This window comes from Anser anser, assembly GCF_964211835.1.
Source record: "Anser anser genome assembly, chromosome: 5".
NCBI lineage: Eukaryota > Metazoa > Chordata > Aves > Anseriformes > Anatidae > Anser > Anser anser.
Window position 1 is genome coordinate 53,067,515 of NC_139725.1, and position 19,684 is coordinate 53,087,198.

General features: G+C 39.5%; 1 protein-coding gene and 1 long non-coding RNA gene across 3 annotated transcripts in view; one reads left to right on the top strand and one right to left on the bottom strand.

The window, feature by feature from the left end:
- LOC310900832 (uncharacterized protein) overlaps positions 1 to 19,684 on the top strand; it is a 566,674-nt gene that overhangs the window by 499,118 nt on the left and 47,872 nt on the right. The window lies entirely within an intron of this gene.
- Positions 4,933 to 18,021, bottom strand: LOC310900833. 2 transcript variants are annotated; one of them, XR_014585409.1, is made up of 5 exons: positions 17,894 to 18,016; positions 12,978 to 13,152; positions 10,487 to 10,582; positions 6,557 to 6,607; positions 4,933 to 5,572 (listed from the first exon to the last, which is right to left on the bottom strand). It is a non-coding gene; the product is annotated as an uncharacterized lncRNA (long non-coding RNA). The 2 variants fall into 2 exon arrangements; XR_014585408.1 differs by lacking the exon at positions 12,978 to 13,152 and having other exon boundaries at positions 17,894 to 18,021.

The following is a 19,684-nucleotide window of genomic DNA, read 5'->3' on the forward strand; positions in this document are numbered from 1 at the left end:
GGCAAGTTTATGAAGCAGTGCATTTATTATCTAGGAAAAATAATGAATGAAAATAAATAAATAAATAAATGGCCAGTATAAGCAGTGTTTTCCTCTCATCTGTTTCAGTAGCCAAAGTAATTACATACCCTAATACCAACTTTAAGGGTAAGCTATCTCTAAGCCTTCAAACCTGTTCTGTCAATATGTAATTGACTTATAAACCATGTATTACCAATGAAAGCTTGGGGTTGGTTTCTGGTTGTCTCTTTTAGTTGTCCTTTTCATTTTAATCCTCTTGCTGGAGGGAATATTAAGCCCCCCCCCCCCTCCCCCCCCAGTTTTTGGGGACTGTGCTGTAGTCAATTGGAAGAGAATCTTACACGAAATTCACTACTAATTCCAGGTGCTTTCTTTATAAAAGAAACTTTGAAAAATAGACCCTCTGCTCACTCTGTATAGGACAGCCCAACAGCAGCAGCACACAATTTTCTTCAGGATGGGGAATACAGTGGGTTCAGTCTGCATATGCTGTCTAATATATGAGAAATCTTGGAGTCCTGATAGCCTTAATCCCTGCCACATAAGTGTATAAAATTTCACAGCAAAGCTGCCAGAAAAGCCAAGACCACACCAGGAAAGCCGTCTGCTTACAAGAAGATACCTGCCAGGTCTTGTCTGCCAAAGCCTGGACTAATGAATGAATACACAATATCCCAATCAATCAAACTGGATTTGTCTTTGCCCCAGGTCTAGGTGAGGTCTGGTATGAGGTGACCATATCTGTCAAGCATGCAGTAGTTGTGGCCAAGAAACTGTCTGTACATTTATGCATTTATCAAGGCAGATATGAATAGAAGTCTTTATTTTTTAACTAAGTGTAGTATATACACTCACGGGCTGTATATATCTAACTGTATAGTCATACACAGAGAGGGAAGGAGGTATCTATAAACACACACTGCCCATTTTAGGTATGGCTGTATGCAGATACCTATACACACATAAACACACGGTCAGTCCTTTTCTCCTCGTTTTTGTTCAGAAGGATTTCAGTCTTGCATGCATTTTTTAGTACAAATATTAGGACTGTGATTACATGAAACACCAAAAAACTCCCAACCACAGATTCTTTTTTTAACTCCAGTGGAAATTTTTTTTTTCTAGAGTTTTAATTCTCTATCACAGTCATGGCTATCTGTCAGATAAGTAGACTGCATTTTCACAAATACATGTAAATGCATGAAAATGTAGCCTGCACAGCCATGTTAGAGATTGTAGTGGCTATTTTAATGCCTAGAGGTTCAGCCTAGCAATGGCAGCACACTTGATAGCTGCTGTCATGCACAGGGGCTATACACAGCAGTCAGAGGAGCTCACCCAGGGTTGTTAACTGTTTCTTTGAACCTAGGTGTGCTGAAGCTGATGACTGGTCTCTGCTTCCTGGGAACATGCTTCTAGGCACAGAACAGAGTAGGGTGAGTCAGAGAGTGGTCTGATAAAAGATAAAATGGTCATAGAGTAATCACAGATAAGTCATTGCCTAGAGGATGGGAAGATACTTAAATGAAGTGATACTAGCCAGATATGCTGGTGAGGTAAGGAGAAGGTGTGACAATAGAGTACCTTCCCATTCTGTCATCGTTCCTTAATTCAAATCCACCTTGATTTTGTCCTAGCCATGGCTCCTAGGTGGTCTGATGACACAACACATGGTGGTTCCTTGCCAGCCTGGATGTCAGTAAGAGAGAGCTACAGCAGAAAGCCTCAGAGATGCAGGACCTAATGACTTGCACTCATGACCATTTAAAAGTGCTTTTTAGGTGCATATCCATTCACACCTTCACAGGTTCCTCCTTTAGCCACAGTAGAAGATATGATCCATATTTCCTTTCAAAATTTAGAGTGACTTTGATCAATCTTATTGCAAATGCAAAGACAAATGTAACAACATGAAGTTTCTGGAAATTTAAGTTGGGATATTCCACTCTGAAGCAATGTCTGTCAGAGCATGTTTGTGTGCTGCGGTACTGCGCTGCATGTTGGTGAGGCCACTGCCCCTGCCTGCCCTGTGCTGGTTCCCAGCTCCCTTTGGCTATCAGAAGTGCCTGTTTTTGCTGCTCCTTGGCAGTTACAGAGGGTCTTTCCAGGGTTTTCAGTGGGAGGACTTAGGCCAATGCTGAGAACTTTTAGAGTTATACTCTTTAATTAATAAATCTAAAACATTGCTTTACAGTATACATACAGAGAATGATCATTATCCTACATGTACCAGGCAGTGCCTCTTCAGCTATGGCTACACTTGCACAAAAAAATAGTTGCTCTCCAGCAAAAACCTGCTGAATATCACAGAAGATTATTGTAAGATAAACATTATATTGTAAAAGACAGGAAGATGTCCAGGGGCTAATAGTCATTGACCAGAAAGAAAGGCAGAATGGTGTCTGGAGTAGTTGGGTTGACCCTTGAAAACCAAGGTTCAAGATTTTGTACAGCTACATACATACTGTGTGACCCTGAGGTGGTTGCAGACATCTCATGTAAGTCAGCTAAGTCTACACTTCCTGTGCAGTCTCAGGAGGGAAATTTGCACCCCTAAGGATGAATCATCTTGTTTCAAGACAACCAGAATCTATTACCTTCTTTAGGTACCTTATGGTTCCTGTGAATCATAAGAAGAGTCTAGAAAAGCAGATTAATCTGATATTTAGACTATGAAAGTTAGGCGAGATGAACCTTTCTTTGGTTTCTCATCTGTAAAATGGGGATAATTTTCTGAGCCTAGCTCATAATAAAAAGGAATTAATAGAGAATATAACAGGTTTGGCTTAGGTGGCTTCCATTTCAGAATATACGATAGGTCTTTTTTTGGGGGGTGGGGAGCACAATTCATTTTGGACACACACGGTGGACAGTGCACAGCCGCCTGTTGATTTCACTTGGTGCTCACCTATTGATGATAGTAATTTCATTGACATTGTATTGGATCCCAAAGCTCCCCTGGAATCACCTCCAAGTACACTTTCATATTAAACAGAGGGTCTGTTCTCCCCTAACTATTCAGATGTAACAGCTATTAACATTAATGAGAGTTATACATATGCATTGAAGGGAGAATAGACCCTGAGGGCATCATATGGATGGCCCTTCAATATTCTGTGGCTCTCAGTGGGACTTTGTACAGTATGGCACACAATGTAATGGGTCCATTGACTTTGTATCACTCTAGGTCACTAGCCCTAATACGATGTTAATAGAAAGCTTCTCATTAAGATCCTAATTATGTGTGTGTTAACAAGACATACACTATATCTTCCATATTGCTACTTCCAAACCGCTACAATGCGTTCTCTCATAGGAACAATATAGGAGTGACCATATCAGATGACCTCTGCTACATGTTAGCGGTACTCATAAATCCTAATCTGTCAAATTCAATCTCTTTTGGCACCAGAAGGACATTTTAAATCTAGATGCTTCAATACTGAATCTTAGAGAGAGGTGTATTAAAGTAGTGCTGATACAGCTATCAGATCAAATACATTTTCCATGATTCTGCCTAGAATGGATTAAAATGTAGGTCCCTGTGATCAAAGGGCAGCAAATAAAAGCTCAAGGCTTGTCTCTGTCCTCTTGTTGTGTAAACTCAATGTGTTTGCTTCTTTTTTGTTCAGTCTGAAGTGTCTAACACACTATATTTGGGGCTGCAGGTGATGTTTCCAAAACTACCTGTATTATGTAAATGAACTGCTAAAACAACTGAAACGACTGATCATTATCAGTTTGAAAGTGGAACAATCAAAACTATAGAAGCTGAGAAGCAGAGCAGTTCCCTGCAATTATCTGTTTTGAAGGAATACATTGATTTGACATTCCTAAGAAGTCACAGACATCTGATTTCATAATATAATTTGTAGAAGTAAAGAAAGCAAGTTAAACATTTGCCTATACACTTCATGTTTACATGTGTTCAAAGAACTTTCCCTAAACTTTGCAGTCTCACCTAACTGTATCATTTTTTTTGAGACTTGTTCACTGTCGCAGCTTTGCAAACAAATTCAGAAACATGTTCCAACTCAGCTTGCTTTGCTTATGGGGATCTCTTCATATTTCAGTGCTTCTGTGTGTGTGTGTGTGTGTGTATGTTTAATGAATACATAGATGCAGAAAAAGAACAAAAAATAGTTTTTCTCCCATAGGACACATGAATATGGCATTGAGCAAAGCTGTTTTGCCACGTATCCTCAAAGCTACAGGAAGGTGAAATAGATGTAATATGGATATCTGCAGTGTATCAATTCTTTCTGCAGTGAGCTGAGCAAATAATTTGAAATGCATAAATCATCCAATGAATGTATCTTCTTTTCCTGCTCATGAAAAATCCACAAGCAAAACTCACTTGTAATAAAGGGTTTTGACATTAAAAATATATTAAACTGGGACTTCTTTCAAAATTATCCTATGTGCTTTGTACTCGTGTGACATTCCACATCTTTAAAGACTAGCAGCAATCCATGCACAGGTCACACCACTCCATTTCCAGCATGCAAGGCCACTGTCCTCTCCTTACTTATACCTGTTCTACAACCGAATTTATTTCCATCTCTCTATTGAAAGGGGCTTAATAGGAAAAGTAAAACATCTCAGTTGTTCCTCACACTGTGCTTTCCTACGATGCCCTGCTATTTATTTGCCTAGTTACACATACGCCTGTCTACCTTGCTGAATCAGGGCCACAAGGAAGAATGTAAATATTTTAAAACCTATCTGGGTTAATCATGAACAGCTGTCTCCAAATATTCCATATACAGTATTCAAGATGTGTAACTGAGTTAGGAGTGTTTCCATAGGTCATGTGGCACTGTTTCACTCCCTCGGTGAATGAGCAATTCCCTATGTGACTACTCATGCATGTGAATACCTATGTGTGACTTTGAAATTTACTTGCCATGAACTTTCAAGAGAATTAAGCTCCACCATGTGAGTGCTGAATTTGCAAATGAAAGTAAGACTGAACGTGGTCCAAAAGGTTGTGCCGAAGAATGTCAAGGAACCCTGGCAGCAGGCTTTTTTAGCAAAATCCTCAGTCTGTTTTCCACCCTTCCCCAGAGCTGGCCACGTGTCAGGGCCTTGACTTTCGGAGTACAAGCGTCTCACATGGTATACGCTTTTGTTTTAAAATGCAGCTAGAGCAGAGTGAGAGTTTTGTGTGAATAGTTTTATTTGCCAGTAACATAACTTCAGATCAACTGAGCACTGAGTAGTAGGTGCCTTAGAGAGTTTAGGCATTCCTCAGTTTATTTTCTGTAACCAGCCTGGGTTTATGATACACAGGTAAAAAGCATATAAGGTAGTAGATGTGCCTTTTGAGGCAGAAAGAGCATTATTGTCTTCAGGTAATTATTCCTAAAGTTAATTTTTTTCAATAACCTGATCAGGACATTTGGGTGATGGGTAAGTGGGCAGTAAAATATTCCTCCCACACTTGAGAGGTGAGAAGTGTCCGCACATTCAGAAATATTCATATTTTTTCCAAACTGATTCAGCCTTTCTCTTCCAAAGTCCTGGGGAACATGCTGGGAAAGGAGTGCAACTGAAAATGAAACAGAGAACTGCTGCAATTAAATGTAATTTTAAGTGGCATGAAATTAAGCAAACCCAGAATAAGAAAATAAACAGAGCAGCCCCAGATTTTCCTTAGTGTAAGTTCCCTGACTTCAGTAGAGTTACATGAAAAATATATTTGCACTCCCTCCCTCTCTCTCTCCCTGCCTGAATTCTTGATGTCAGCTTAAAAAGGAGGGTAAGTGAGAGGGAGAGAGAAAAAGAGAGAGAAGTGTATGGAAATTAACGTTTCAGCTTTCAGAAATGTACATTTAATGAAAAGTTTGAAAATAGCCAACCTTTCATGCCCTTAAGAATTTCTGAAAAAGATCTTCTGTGTTTGCAACCTTGTTGGCAGTCAGGCTGTCTTGGGCAGCAGTAATTTTCAGTCAGAGGATTGCCATAAAAGCCTGAAAACCCACAGAGCTAATAGAAAACAGGCAGAGAAAGTGAAGTCTAAACCAGGAATTCATAGGCAGAGGCTTCCAAGCTCAGTTCAGCTGTGTGAGGTCTGGCTGAGTCATGCACTGCCACAGATTGGACTGGTACATATAGCATAGCACCAGACTGAAGAACTTGGCATGCAAAGTCTAGGGTTAGGCTCCAAACACTTTCCTGGTGAGATTTCATCCAAGGGAGTATATTAGCCAGCAGTCTCCTTGCCTGCTAGGGAGCATCCCTGTTTTTAATTCTCTGCCCCTCTATGTCTAAGTTCCCATAAATATCATGGGAATTAATTTGTTCATGTCCCTGCTCTAGACTGAGGCTGTGCTATGCATGATGCATCTTTATGCTTTCAGAGACTTTCTAGTGTGTAAATCAGTCACTGCGGACTGATACAGGCAAACCTTTGGGGAGTGCTACAAGAAGAGTAGTGAAAGAAGACATGCTGGGAAATGAGGGGAAGGACATAGGTATGATTGCATTAACATATAAAGACGGACTGAGAATAATATCAGTGTGAGTCACTTACAAGCAGAAAACAGGTTTGGACATCGGCTTGTAGGTTTGTTTGCTTGGTAAGCTGTTGAGAAATACTTTAAATTAAACACAATTCCCCTACTGGTAAGTGAGAAACAAAAGAAAACTTCAAGGTGCTGATGTTATTTAGTAAAGGACCAGACAAATCCTCTTCATTAAATCCTTTGGTGCTAGATCACACTATATGTGCTCTTTTGAGATACATTTCCCCAGCCTAATGAGAAAACAGGAGGAATCCTTTATGACTACACAGATCATGTAATTACCTTACTTCTGGCCAACACCTTGTGGCCCTCATTCTGTACATTTTCCTCTAGCAGTGCTTGTGTTAGAGCAAGTGGTGAGGAGGCTGACTATGGCTTGGTTTTCTTTGTCGCTGTCTGTGGCCCCTGACAGTGCTGCATATCTCTGAAGTCTGTTTGCATGGGTTTGGGCTCTGAGATCACTTCAGTAAAAGCAGAAGGAAATGGGAAGCAGAAAAAGAAAAAAAAAAAAGTAAATAGAGGTGTTTGTGAGCTCAGTTAGGGCAGGCTAAGGCCAGCAATTTAACAAAACGATGATGGGAAGATTATTAAAATAAAGGGTATTTTTGTTTTTAAAATAGAGATGAAGTAGAAGAGAAAAAATCAAGATGAGCTCTACCTGGAGACACCTGCAGCTGCTGACAATGAGTGCACTGTAATGGGCTGGGTCCTGCCTTGGGAATGGAAACACAAGAGGGAAAGAGTCATGGCTAGGAACAGAGACTTCAGGGCACACGCGCTTCCCAAGAAGACAGCGTTCATATCAGAGGTATTTGGCTGGCTACTACATCTATACTGGGATGAGGTAAACCTCAAACACAGAGCAACTCCAATTTTGAGACAGTTCAAATCCCCATTTGCTTCCCTGGCTTTGAACCATCTGCAGGAGCACAGTCTGTCTTGGGGAAAGCTGTTTTAGTGCATTCCAGCTGCAGGAAAGTAATTATTTTAGCACCTTGCATGGATGCATCAATTTTCAAAACTTCAGAAAAATCTGAAAATGGAAATGAATAAGAAGAGTGCCAATATAATAGGTGTTGTTATTGTTTTTGGTTTTAATCTATAATTAGCAAATCTAGAAGTACCTAAAAAAATACTGAAGAGTGAACTTCTGAATTCGTGGAAGTTTCGGAAATTCACTTTGCATACATCTCAGAAAGTTCACCTTGTTTCAATGGAAGCTCCAAAGTACCTGTATGATCCTGGAATGTTTGCAGATTCTTGCAGGATAGGATTTTGGGGGAAAGTCTGAGATATAAGTAAAATTAGAGGAGCTTTTTAATGGTTGAACCTGATTTTACATGGATAAGCTAGGGGTGTTTATCTGAGCTCTCACAAAGGTTTTGGACTTAGTTCTGTATTGCAGAGAACAAATTGTAAATGTATTTTTTTCATAAGGGCAGCCAGATAAAATAAGAACTAATCCAAATACCAAACTATGTGGCTTTCCTAGGGAGCCTGGTGACCAGATAGTCTTCCTCTGAGCACACTTGCTAGGTCTGAAGATCTTCTCAGGACAGTTGGCAACTGAAAGCATTTTTTAAATGGAGAACAAAATCATAAAATTAGTAACATGCTTTTTCATCAAGGCTAGATCACCTCTTCAAGAGTGGTGTTCTCTTTTACTATATGTTGTCCTTCCTTTGGCAGATTTTTGTTTTAGTCTGGGGTGGTAGAGATGGTAGTATTAGAATTAAGCTGTTTGTCACACTGGTAAGACTGAGCTTAGCAGTAGCAGTTGGTTTGTAGTTGGTGATTCTTGTTTTAGTCATATGGTGGGAGGGCCATCTTGGTATGAATTGGTTTTTTTTGATGTTGTTGGTCACTTTTGCAGCAAAGAATTTCATAAATATACAGCGTAATATGAACTGCAGCTCTGGACAGTAAAATGTTTCTAGACAGAATTGATACTGCATCAACCTTTGGCTCAAGTCAGAATCTGTCCTGTGTGCTGAATGACTTTTTATCAGCTTCTGCCATCCGGTCTCATGACACTGCAATATGTGTCATCAGTTGTAGCTTGCTAATAGAAATGTGGGAAGGTTGAATTTACTTTCCCATAATTTTCTTCTTATAATTCCCCTTCTTGGAGAGATTAGCCCTATGAAGCTCACTAGCTACAGGAATAGTGTCTGAAGTTGTACTAAGGCTTGGGTAAAGAGAGCAGGAAGGTGTAGAAGAGTTCCTATTTGCCTTCCCACTCCCTATACACATAGGATGGACACAAACTTGAACTATATTTTTACCTCCTAGCAAGAGTCCACTATGTAGGAAAATGCCTGAAATGGCTTATTCTGTTCACCTTAAAAAGACAATGTTAAATCAGCTGGGTTCAGGCTTTTCATCTCCTCAGGAAGCTCTATGGTTAAAAAAAGAAAATAAAAATCTGTTTAGTCCCTCAAACCTGAAAGGCAAGATATTCACACACAGCATGGGCCAAATCCTGAAGGGCTTTGTGATACATTTCTGCTGTATCGGGGACGCCAAACACAGGAGGAATCTCCACACATGCACTGCAGAGAAAATCTCAGTGGCAGCTGTTCATGTTGCCTCGTGGAGGGAAGGGAGAGGAAGCGGATATTTTGTGGCCCGAATCAGTAGCTTTGAACAGCACACGAAAGCACTGGAGCCAGTGGCGGAGCAGGGAGCAATGGGCAATGTCCACTAGTCCTCAGCCAATACCCTGTGGTAGGCCAGCCGCTGGCCAGGTTTGTGGTTTGGAGGCTCAGAGCTCTCGGGACTGAGGATTCCTTTCCCTCAGGCTTGTGGTGCTGTGGATGAGACTTTTTCAAAGAGGCTTTACCCCATTTCTCAGGGTTTGATGATGAACTAATTAGAAGGCAATTTTCTCTAAGACAGTGTCCTCCAGTAACATGGAGAAAACACACCAAAATGTGTTAGGTTTTTTTTTTCTTTCTTTCTTTTTCTTTCTTTTTCTTTTTTTTTTTCTTTTTTTTTTTTTTCTTATATGCACATTTTTTACTGTCAAATGTTGTGTTGGTTTCACCCTGAAGGACAACTAAACTCCACTACAACCATTCCCTCACTCTCTCTCTTCAAAGGGAGGGGGGGAAGGGAGGGGGAAGAAAGTATGATGGGAAAGAAAAAGACTCATGGGTTGTGATAAGGATAATTTAATTAAAGGGAAAAGAAAGGGAAAAACAAACAAACAAACAAAAAAAGCAAAAGCCACACAGAAGCAAAAAAAAAAAAAAAAAGAGCGAAAACAATTATTCTCTACTTCCCATCAAGGAATGATGTTTGGCCACATCCCAGGAAGCAGGGCCTAAATACATGTAGCAGTTGTTTGGGAGGACAGATGTTCATTTTCATAATGACAGGCCCCCTCCCTCCTTCTCCTTCCCCTTTCCCACCTTTTATTGCTGACTGTGACACCATATGCCATGAAATATCCCTTTGGTCAGTTTAGGTCAGCTACCCTGGCAATGTCCCCTCCCCACCTCTTGCCCACCCCCAGCCTACTGGCTTTGGGGTGTCTGGAGAGAGTCTGGATGCTGTGCCAGCACTGTCCAGCAATAGACAAAACACTGATGTGATATGAGGGCTGTTCTAGCTGCAAGTGCAGAGCACAACAGTACATGGGCTGCTGTGGGGAAAGTTATCTGCTTTCCAGCCAGACCCAGCACAAATGTATGAAATATCTGTTCAGAGTTTTTCTTGGACTTGTGTTTCAGTGGCATGACAGTAAAGCTGCCTGCAGAAGTCCAGTAACTTTCTTACACTCTCCAGCCTAACTGGAAGCTTCAGTCAGGCAAGTTTAAAATGAAAAGTTCTGGTGCTCGTTACAATAGCAAAACCTTTTAATAGCACCAGAGAGGCAGGGGAACTTCACCAGATAACTAAATCCATTGATCTCTAATCCTTTGGGCCATACTTACTGTGGAAGACTTGCATGCATGGCTTCAATCCAGAACCACACGCTGCCAAAAAACGCTTAGTACGTTAGCAGCCAACAAAAATGTAAGAGGTCTGCTCTGCATGTGGGAAACAACATAAAAAGAAGTGGCTTTTTAGCTTAGTCTGACAAACGTTAGCATATAACACTGATATTAAAATGAAATGGCAGAAATTCTCAATCATATCTGGGATGTAGGGGACTTATATGTGCTAATTAAAAGGGACTGGGTGGCACTTTAGGCTGCTCTGTTGTAAGTTTCTTCTCAAGTACTCCAGTTCAAAACCTTCCTCAGGGAAGAAGCTGCTATTAATGTGCATTTCTTGCAGGCTGAAACATTAAAAAGAGAGATCTACTGAAGGCAGATGCATTTCCTCCTCTATTTAGATACAAATGCAGATGTTATTCATATCAAATATATATTATTCTCTGTCTCACTGGTGAGCAATGTTGAGGAACTGTAACAACTAGCTAAATGTATTTATGGCTTTATACTAGTGCCCATATACAGATAAATCTTAATGCACTTCTTTATAAATATCAATTAATAATGTACATCAAAGACAGGTCCATGTTAAATAAAAGTTCGTGTTATGCCTTCCAGGTACATTGGCAGTCTCAGAGACTCTGTAAATGCAGAATACAGAGATAGGTCTTTCTTTCTTTCTTTCTTTTTCTTTCTTTCTTTCTTTCTTTCTTTCTTTCTTTCTTTCTTTCTTTCTTTCTTTCTTTCTTTCTTTTTCTTTCTTTCTTTCTTTCTTTCTTTCTTTCTTTCTTTTTCTCTTTCCTTTCTTTTCTTTCTTTCTTCTTTTTTTTTAAGAATATCACTAATTCACACTAGCCCTTGCTACTTTCACTGTACATTTGATACTTTCCACTTTCAGCTCAGCAATATTTTATTTGTGTATATGTAAACACATTTAAAATACAGCATATAAACTCTAAAAATTATTTTTCAGGAAAAAAAAATCTGTGTGTGTCAGAAGGCTTAAATATATAATTATTTTGGAAACGAGAATAGCAAGAGATGCACCATTTGCCATGGAAGAAAAATAACCCCAAACAGGACAAATGATTTTTGTTTGTGCCAGGGTAATAAGAAAAAATCACATATGGATTCCCACAGTCCTCTCACTATAACATTCAGAGATGTTTCTTACAGGAAATTTCCAGCTTTCTGAGAGTTGGTACAACTACTGTGCCTGTTGGAACATTCTTCAAATAATCAGAACCATAGGTAAGGATGGCCACAGCTGAGATGCGGCCATGCACACACTTGATATCTTCCAGAGATATTCCTTAATAAGGCAGCTGTTCCCAATTTATACCAGGGTGACCTAGCAAAGCCAGACACACTTCTTCAGTAACCAGTATGTGTTAGAAGTCTAGAGTACATTGGCTACATTATAACATTCAGGATTTGTGAAAAAATTGGTCAAGAATTCATCTGAGCAAATAAAATTTGTATGTTTGTAGGTGCAAATTGAACACTACTACAACATATTCAGAGCAAACACATTTCACTCAAGTCCCAGCCTATGTTCATATTCACCTTTTCAATTATATCACTTGGACAAAAGCCCTTGACCAGGCAACAAGTCTGAGTCATGCCCAGGAGAAAGCACGGACTGAGTTACCGCCTGTCCTGAGCCCAACATACACTGTAGCCTGCTCTACAAATGGACAGAGCTCACTCTCATAATGTATACATCCAATGGTTCAGATCAGCTGCATCTGATGTCCTAGAAATGCTTTGGAGCTTGCAAACTGCAAGGCATATAGGATTTGTAGGTCACCTGAACTTGGATCATACTATGACTGCATGTTTACGACACACTGTGATAGAGGTGTCCAGGGTCCATGGATGGGAATGCATATATCTGAACCAGGGAATACACCAGGCTTTACCCTGTTGCATAAGCCAAGTCCTCAGGGTGCTTTGTAAGGCCTGTTTCAGATGCCTCGCTTCCCAAAGCCAACATGACACGCCAGCTTTGTAGAGTCAATGAAATCAGGGAGAGGTAAATCATTTAGTTCCTTGCAGGAGACAATCAACAACTTGCAAGCTGGGCCTTTTTAGTAAGATTTTTGGTAATGTACCCGTAAGTTAGAATGGAGCCACTAGGCACTGCTGAGAAACATGTCATCTGCCTCAACTTGCTTGGAATTAAAGACAGTTCACAGAGCAAATGTAAGCTATTAATATCCTGTTTTCATAAGGGTTACATTTCTTTGCTTTTTTTGTACTACTGAAAAACCCTACAATAATCTCCAGTCCTAATTCTACCAGATCCCTTTCTTCTAGTTTACAATAATGAGATATTACAATATCCTCTGGAAGTCAGAGGCACTGACAGAATGCACTCCAGCACTGCATGTTCTACCATACCACAGCACAATGGGACACCATTACTGGGAACCAAGTGTATTCAATCTTGTTATGTCCTTCCAGAGCCAAATCCTGCTTGACTTACTCACGAAAAAATCCTATTGAATTCAGTGGGCATTTTGCCTTAGAGGGGAGCAGCGAAAAGCCCTCCCCCATATTCTTCATGCATTTCTCTGAAGAGGGGTCCGATAATTCAAGATGCTGAGTTCCTGCTGGGTGGCACAGGACCATGTCTCTTCTCAGGAGAACTTGATGTACCCCTAGGAAAAATTAATCAGGTGATTGAAAAAATGTGATTTCTGATTAGCTTTGTCTTCTCAGTTTTGTTTTGTTAATCCATTACAGCAGAGCTTCAGCCAAATGCTTACATTTATAAACTGTTTTGATTCTTAGCAAGCTTTTTTTCTTGACTTTTGATAAATAATACTAGTTGCTCGTGAAAGCAGAGCAACTAAAAGCAACAGAGAATCATTTCCTTTTTTCATACAGAAGTTGTGAGCTGCCAGGACGGTTTTCTTGACATAGAAGTGTGCCTGAGCTACAGTCCTTCAGTCCAATTGCCCCTCCCTAGTTTAAGATGAGATTCTAGGCCAGACAAGGCAAGATATAGTTTAAGTGGGGAAACAAACAAACAAAAACTCTTTAAAAAGTATCAATAACTGAAAAATATTCAGATTGGCCTGCTGAAAATTCAGGGTATTTTCACTTTCTGCTGATTATTTAACCACAGTTCATATGGCTTGTTTAATCAGTTATTATTGCTGTTCTGAAAAAAATACAAATGAATCTATTAATGCATGTACTGTACCTTGATAATAATCCATCAGCCCTTGTCTTTCTAACCCCTGGATTTGGCCTGTTGAATACACATTGATTTTGTATGATAGAATAATTTATCAGATTTCTGGCAGAGCCCCAGGGATGTAGATCCAGATTAGACTGCGGACTTGATACACCTGAGCGAACAACTGATGACAATCCCTCGAGACCATTTGGATATTTTCACATGTGGGTTTCGGCTAAATTAGTCATAAGATCATATCACTTATTTTTTCTCCCACCAGACTTAACCTAAAGACAAAAATGGTAAATTTGCCACTTAACTACACTTTCTTTAGCATGTTTCTTTTGTGCTTTTACAGTCATTCCCAAGCCTTTGGTACCTGTTGCTCACCCAAGAACCTAAACAGTAGCAACCAACCATAAATCTGTTTGTTTCCACAATCCCTATGAGAGTTTAAACAATGGAAATCCTCTGAGTTTCTATCCTCCTTCAAAGTTTTTATTGACCTCTGAGAAGGTTAATGCACAGTCTGTGGACATATTTCATTTTGCAGTTCATGTTACCTGAGAAATTGTTGGTGGTTCTTGACACCTAATGATCTCTCCCTCTCCCTGCCCCTCCTTCCCCAACCCCCAGTAAGACAGGATAAAATATACTGTTTTCAAAGGCCATCTTTGGTCAGAATTTTCTGTAACAGATCATTTTCTTAGGCTGCAGTGATGTGAGTTTGCCCTCTTTTTGGGCCAACTATCCTCTAGCTGGTTCTGTGGAGGGTTGTGATGCAAGTGTAGAGTCAATGGGAGTGCTCTGTTTGGAAGGTTAGTGAATAAGTGACATTCCTCCTTCCTATTAATCTCTTCTGATGTTTGAGTGAATAGCTGCAGCAGCAATAATTTCTTAACATGAACTTATATAAAAGAGGTATGTATTCTGGCATTACACTTGCATGTTTATGAAGTGCCCCAGTTTTACAGGAAATGAGGTACTATTGTGAAAGCTATTCATAAGCATGGAAAATATGAGGAGGATGTTCTCTTCACTCAGATTCCTCAAATTCGTTCAGTTTCACTCTAATTTCACAAATAACAGAATAACAACTGACTAAGGCTTTTGTGTTGTTTTGTATCCCATTTTGCTTACTTAACAGTAGGGAGGAGAAATATTTAAATCAGAATTGGGGAGCAGGGTTTCAGGAACCTATGAAAAGTTCTTGGCATCCCATTTATTTAAGCTGTATCTAGATTATCTTTCTAAACTGAAGGTAGTACCACACATCACACTATTGAGAACAACTATAGTTCTTATGGACTACTGGAAGTCACTGAAGATATCTGACTATTCATTAGAGAGTTATCGCAAACATAGATGAGCATGGTTACCTTACGATTAGCCTTAACTGATAAGAGGACCAACTGCTCATTGCATTTAGAATGACTAAAATACACTTGGCTGGCATGCTTATTACATAGCTAATAGGGAATTAAGCTTATTAAGTATTCAATAATACTCTTCTAACAAAAAATGTAGGTGTCACCATAGGACATGTTTACATAATTTTTCTTACGTTAGCCAGCTAGGACAGCAAGGTGTAGTGGTATGTGCCTTAACCCTGGCTGTGTTGTACTGTTCTTGCAAGGACAACTTCACCAGTGTTGCTGGATGGAAAAAAAGGCAGGTATGCTGGAAAATACACCTTGATTTTACTGGGTAGAGACTCCCTCACAAGCTTTGCAAGGTGGGTACTCTCTGCAGCAATGCTGTTTCCATAACCATTTCTACAGCTCTCTGTAATATTCTGTAGTTCTTGGTTCTAACTGACTTAATCAGCTCACTGAAATGAGGGAAACAAGTATATTTGCCTTCAGTTTTTTAAAGCATTTACAGTAGCAATGCAGTTGTTGGTTGTGTATTGGTACAGCTCTTAAATCTGCTTTAGTTTAATAACACAACACCAGCTGTATGTACAGCTTTTCTGTTAAACAGTCAAGTAAATCCTAACCCCAGGTTGGTACTCTTAATTTTTACAAAGGGAGTAGTGAAATAATTTCTTTATATATATGTATATATATATACATATATATATACACACACATACATAAATATATACATATAACTGGTGAACTGTGACAGAGTTATTTTGCAACTTAACAAGTCTGCAAATTATTCTAATTTCCACTTTGGCATTACTCCTCACTGAGCTGATTTAACTAGTGTTAAGTACAAAACACTTTAGCAAGGTAAGGTTTGTATATTCACAAATCTAAATTAATGCACAAGAGTAATTTCTGGCATTGGTTAAACCTCTCTACTGCTGAACTTCGTGAAAGTAGGATTGATGAGTTGAACTATTAGGTGCTGAAGTGTAGAGCAAGAAGAGACGACGTCTTTCGTGTGATAATTGAAATCATTTCAATTCATTTCCTTCTTGGTTGGACAGAAACATGTTTTCAATAGTGAAGAAATCTTGAAGGAATCCATTGACCTAACCAGTCATATAATACAAGAAGTTAATGGACAAAAATGATATTAATCTTCAGTTTATAATAGCATTTTCTTTTCACAGAACCAAAACCCTACAAAGTGTATTATAAGAACAACTGCTACTCCGGTAGAGACGTGACCTTTGTTTTATGTGACAATTATGGGTTGGTAGCAAAATAAAATGTAAAAAAATAACACAAATTTTTATGCTAAGATAATAAATTATAAATTATGAAAGTCTAAGGCACCAAGCAACTTGTAAGCAACAGTCCTGTCTCTTAGCAACGAGCCAGAGAAAGCAGCTTGTTGATACGAATAGAGCAGACAGGATTGTTTTGCAATGATTACCACCAAGGAACTAGGAACAACATTTTAACACCTGCCTCAGGGCACTTCTGCACCTAGCTATCCATCTCTCCAGCGGCCCACAAAGCCTGGGCTGTATGCCAAGAGGCTTCTGAGGCCTGCCTCCCTCCCAGAGCAGGCCTGGTGCAACAAAAAGGACCCCAGAGGAAAGATCAAAGAGGTGGAGTTCAGGTGTGTTGCACACTTGTGCCTGCTTCTATTCCTTTAAATGCCTTTTTGCAAACAATGTGTGATCATTAGTGTAAATGTTTATTTTTTTCCCTCTCTCTCTGCCCCTTTAGTGCTGTCTAATCTAGAGTTAGCATTATGAATGAATGCAGACATGTATTTGATATGAAGCCAACATTTTTTACTGTAGTTTTATTCTTAAATACTCAACATTAAGAGTTGGAGCAATGGTGCAATCAGGAGCACCTAGTTATTATTTCACCATTGTGCTGGTTTCAGAAACATACAAAGAAAACATTTCCAGAAATAAAATGCAACATCATCAGTCTGCTAAGTCCCTGGACTAACATTAGAGGTGGCTTGCTCGTTCTCCCAGGTAGAACGTTATGATGGTAAAGGGAAGCAGCAGAGGAGGATAGTAAAAGTTAAGGGAAAAAAAAAAGTTGAAGTGAAATCCAGGCAGATGAGGTGAAAAAACCTTAGGAGAAGAGCAAAAATGAAAGACAAAAAGGAAAAGGCAATAAAATGCTGCAAAGGTATGAAGGGCATGGAAACAAAAGATGGAACAAGAAATGGGACAGCAGAGAAGTAGGAAAGAGAAAGAAAATACCGACGACACACACAGCTTTGCTGTTAGCAGAAGTAATTTCCCTTCCAGAAAGGAGTGCAGGGGAAAACTGCTAAAAGGAGAATTTAATTCTGATCTGCTGGAAATCCATCACTGACTCATGAGACCTGGCAATTCTTCCAGTCCACTCTAAGCCCTAAGTGAGTTGGAGCGCCGATCAAAGCCTACAGGCCAGCTTAGCCTATAACCCTATCTATTTTCACATTATACCTGAATTTATTAGGCAATGCAACTGTGCTAAGCACATTTCTATCATCACATCTTTCCTGTTGCTGGTGGAAGAAATGTATCCCAAACTTTTTTTTTTTTTTTTTTTTAACTTTGGATCAAACTGTCCCATGCTTGCTAACTATACCTGGAGAGGAATTGCAATATGCTTATTTAGCATGAGGTATTGGCTTAGAGGCCAGACTCCTACTGCAGAAAGCCAGGCTTTTGTTATTTCTTTCTCTAATTCAGTATCCAGAACAGACTGATTTAAACTAAATTTGCTAAATATAACTACTGCCATTGTTGCATAGACACATTAAACAAATGCATGGGTTGATCCACCTCAAGAAACTATTTGTTTTACCTGATGCAAAATCCTGAAGGAATTGGTCATTGTGTTTTACACGACCGACGTTGAGGCTCACCAGGCAAAAGTGGGCTTTCTCCTTCACTTTTCTTTTGGGTGATTGGATATGAAGTCCAGCTCACTGCACATCCTTATGTGAGATAGTTTAACACAGTACCTCGAGGCTCTATGGTCCCAGAATGCAGTGCAGCTCACTGGCAGTAGTTCAGCTGAAGACTAAACATTTGGCTCGGTGACAGCAGAGCTGCCAAGAGTTGGCAACAAGAGACTCACAGGGAAGCAGCAGGCTGCTAAACCCTTTCACATTTTTAATTAGATCCACACACCCATGTCTTTGAGCTATCATAAATATACAGATGACATAGAGAGCATTATTTGGGGTAAGAAAAAAAAAAAAGGAAGAAAAGAAAACTGTACTGTGCTATCTCTTACCTTATTAAAATAATTTACCTACAGCTAGTCTTTGGAACTGAGGTGGGGGAAAGGGGGTTGTGACATTTAACTCAGATAAAAGTCTTTCCCTGACTACAGTTAAATTCGCCCTGCACATTGAAATTGCAGGGTCCTGAGATGACTGACACTCCTTCTTAGTTGCAATAGCATCGCCAGAAGAGGGCATTATTGGCAGTAACTCCAGTGTGTAATTTCCCAGAAGAGCTATACATTCAAGCTCTAAGTATTCTTAAGTGTGTATCTTGCTATGTTGTTGTTGTTAAAACTATTTGGTTTTGTTGTTGTTTGTGTGTGTGTGTGTTTTCTCTTGCTCTGTTGTTACTCTTTTCTAAGTACACCTTGATATATTCAAAATCCTTTTATCTATTTTTTATTAATTTCCACAAAGACATTTTCCTATTTTGGTTCTTCCTAACCTTTCTTTCTTCCTAGCTCTCCTGTTCTGCTCTCTCCTTCAAAGTAATGATGAGACTTGGTTGGCTGCTTAATTTAATTATTTCATTATTATTTTTATTATTAACTATTACACAAAACAATTCCTCTGCCACCCATCACTTTTTTCATCTGACATTGTTGTGATCTACAGCAATAAAGACATATATCAAATACATTACATACTGGCAATTGACGTCATCATACAGGACAGTCTGGTGCACAGGGTTAAAAGATCTCTGCTTCTGTCCATGGACAGTGACACTCAGAGTACTGCACCTTGTCTCCTTTGTTGTAAAGTCTTAACATTTTATTCAGAATAGAAATTGTAGCTGTATCATCAACCTGCAGCCTGAAAAGATGCACAAAGGATCTTTGCAACTGGCCCTGAAGGGCTAGGGTTTTCTTCTTGTATTTCTCCTAATTTTAAAGAAAATCTAATAAGGAAACAAAATCCTTGAAATGCTGTAGGGGGGGAAAGGAATCACATGTTGTCCCGCCTGCAAGCACAAATTTTATAAATAGACGCTACAGCAAACATCAAAGAAATTGCTGTGCAGAGAAACCAACAGATCATGTATATTTTACATTGCCCATTTATTCCAAACTGTGTTAGCCACACACTGCCAGTTAACTCTGAATGTGCAAACCACAGTCCCTCCATTCTGGATATTCAGAAAATCCTTTGCATCATCCTCGCTGTTTTCTTCTGTAAAAGTTAAACTTGGCTGTATCTTATTTCTCCTGTTTTTCCCCTCTGTATTTCACCACAAACTGAGAAGCGTGGAGTGACACAGTCCTTTTGTATGGTTGTGAGCTCATGCCAGGTTCTTGGTACGCATTTCAACACATAAGATCCATGACCATTACCAACAAAACTGCTATAAACTGTCATATTCCCAG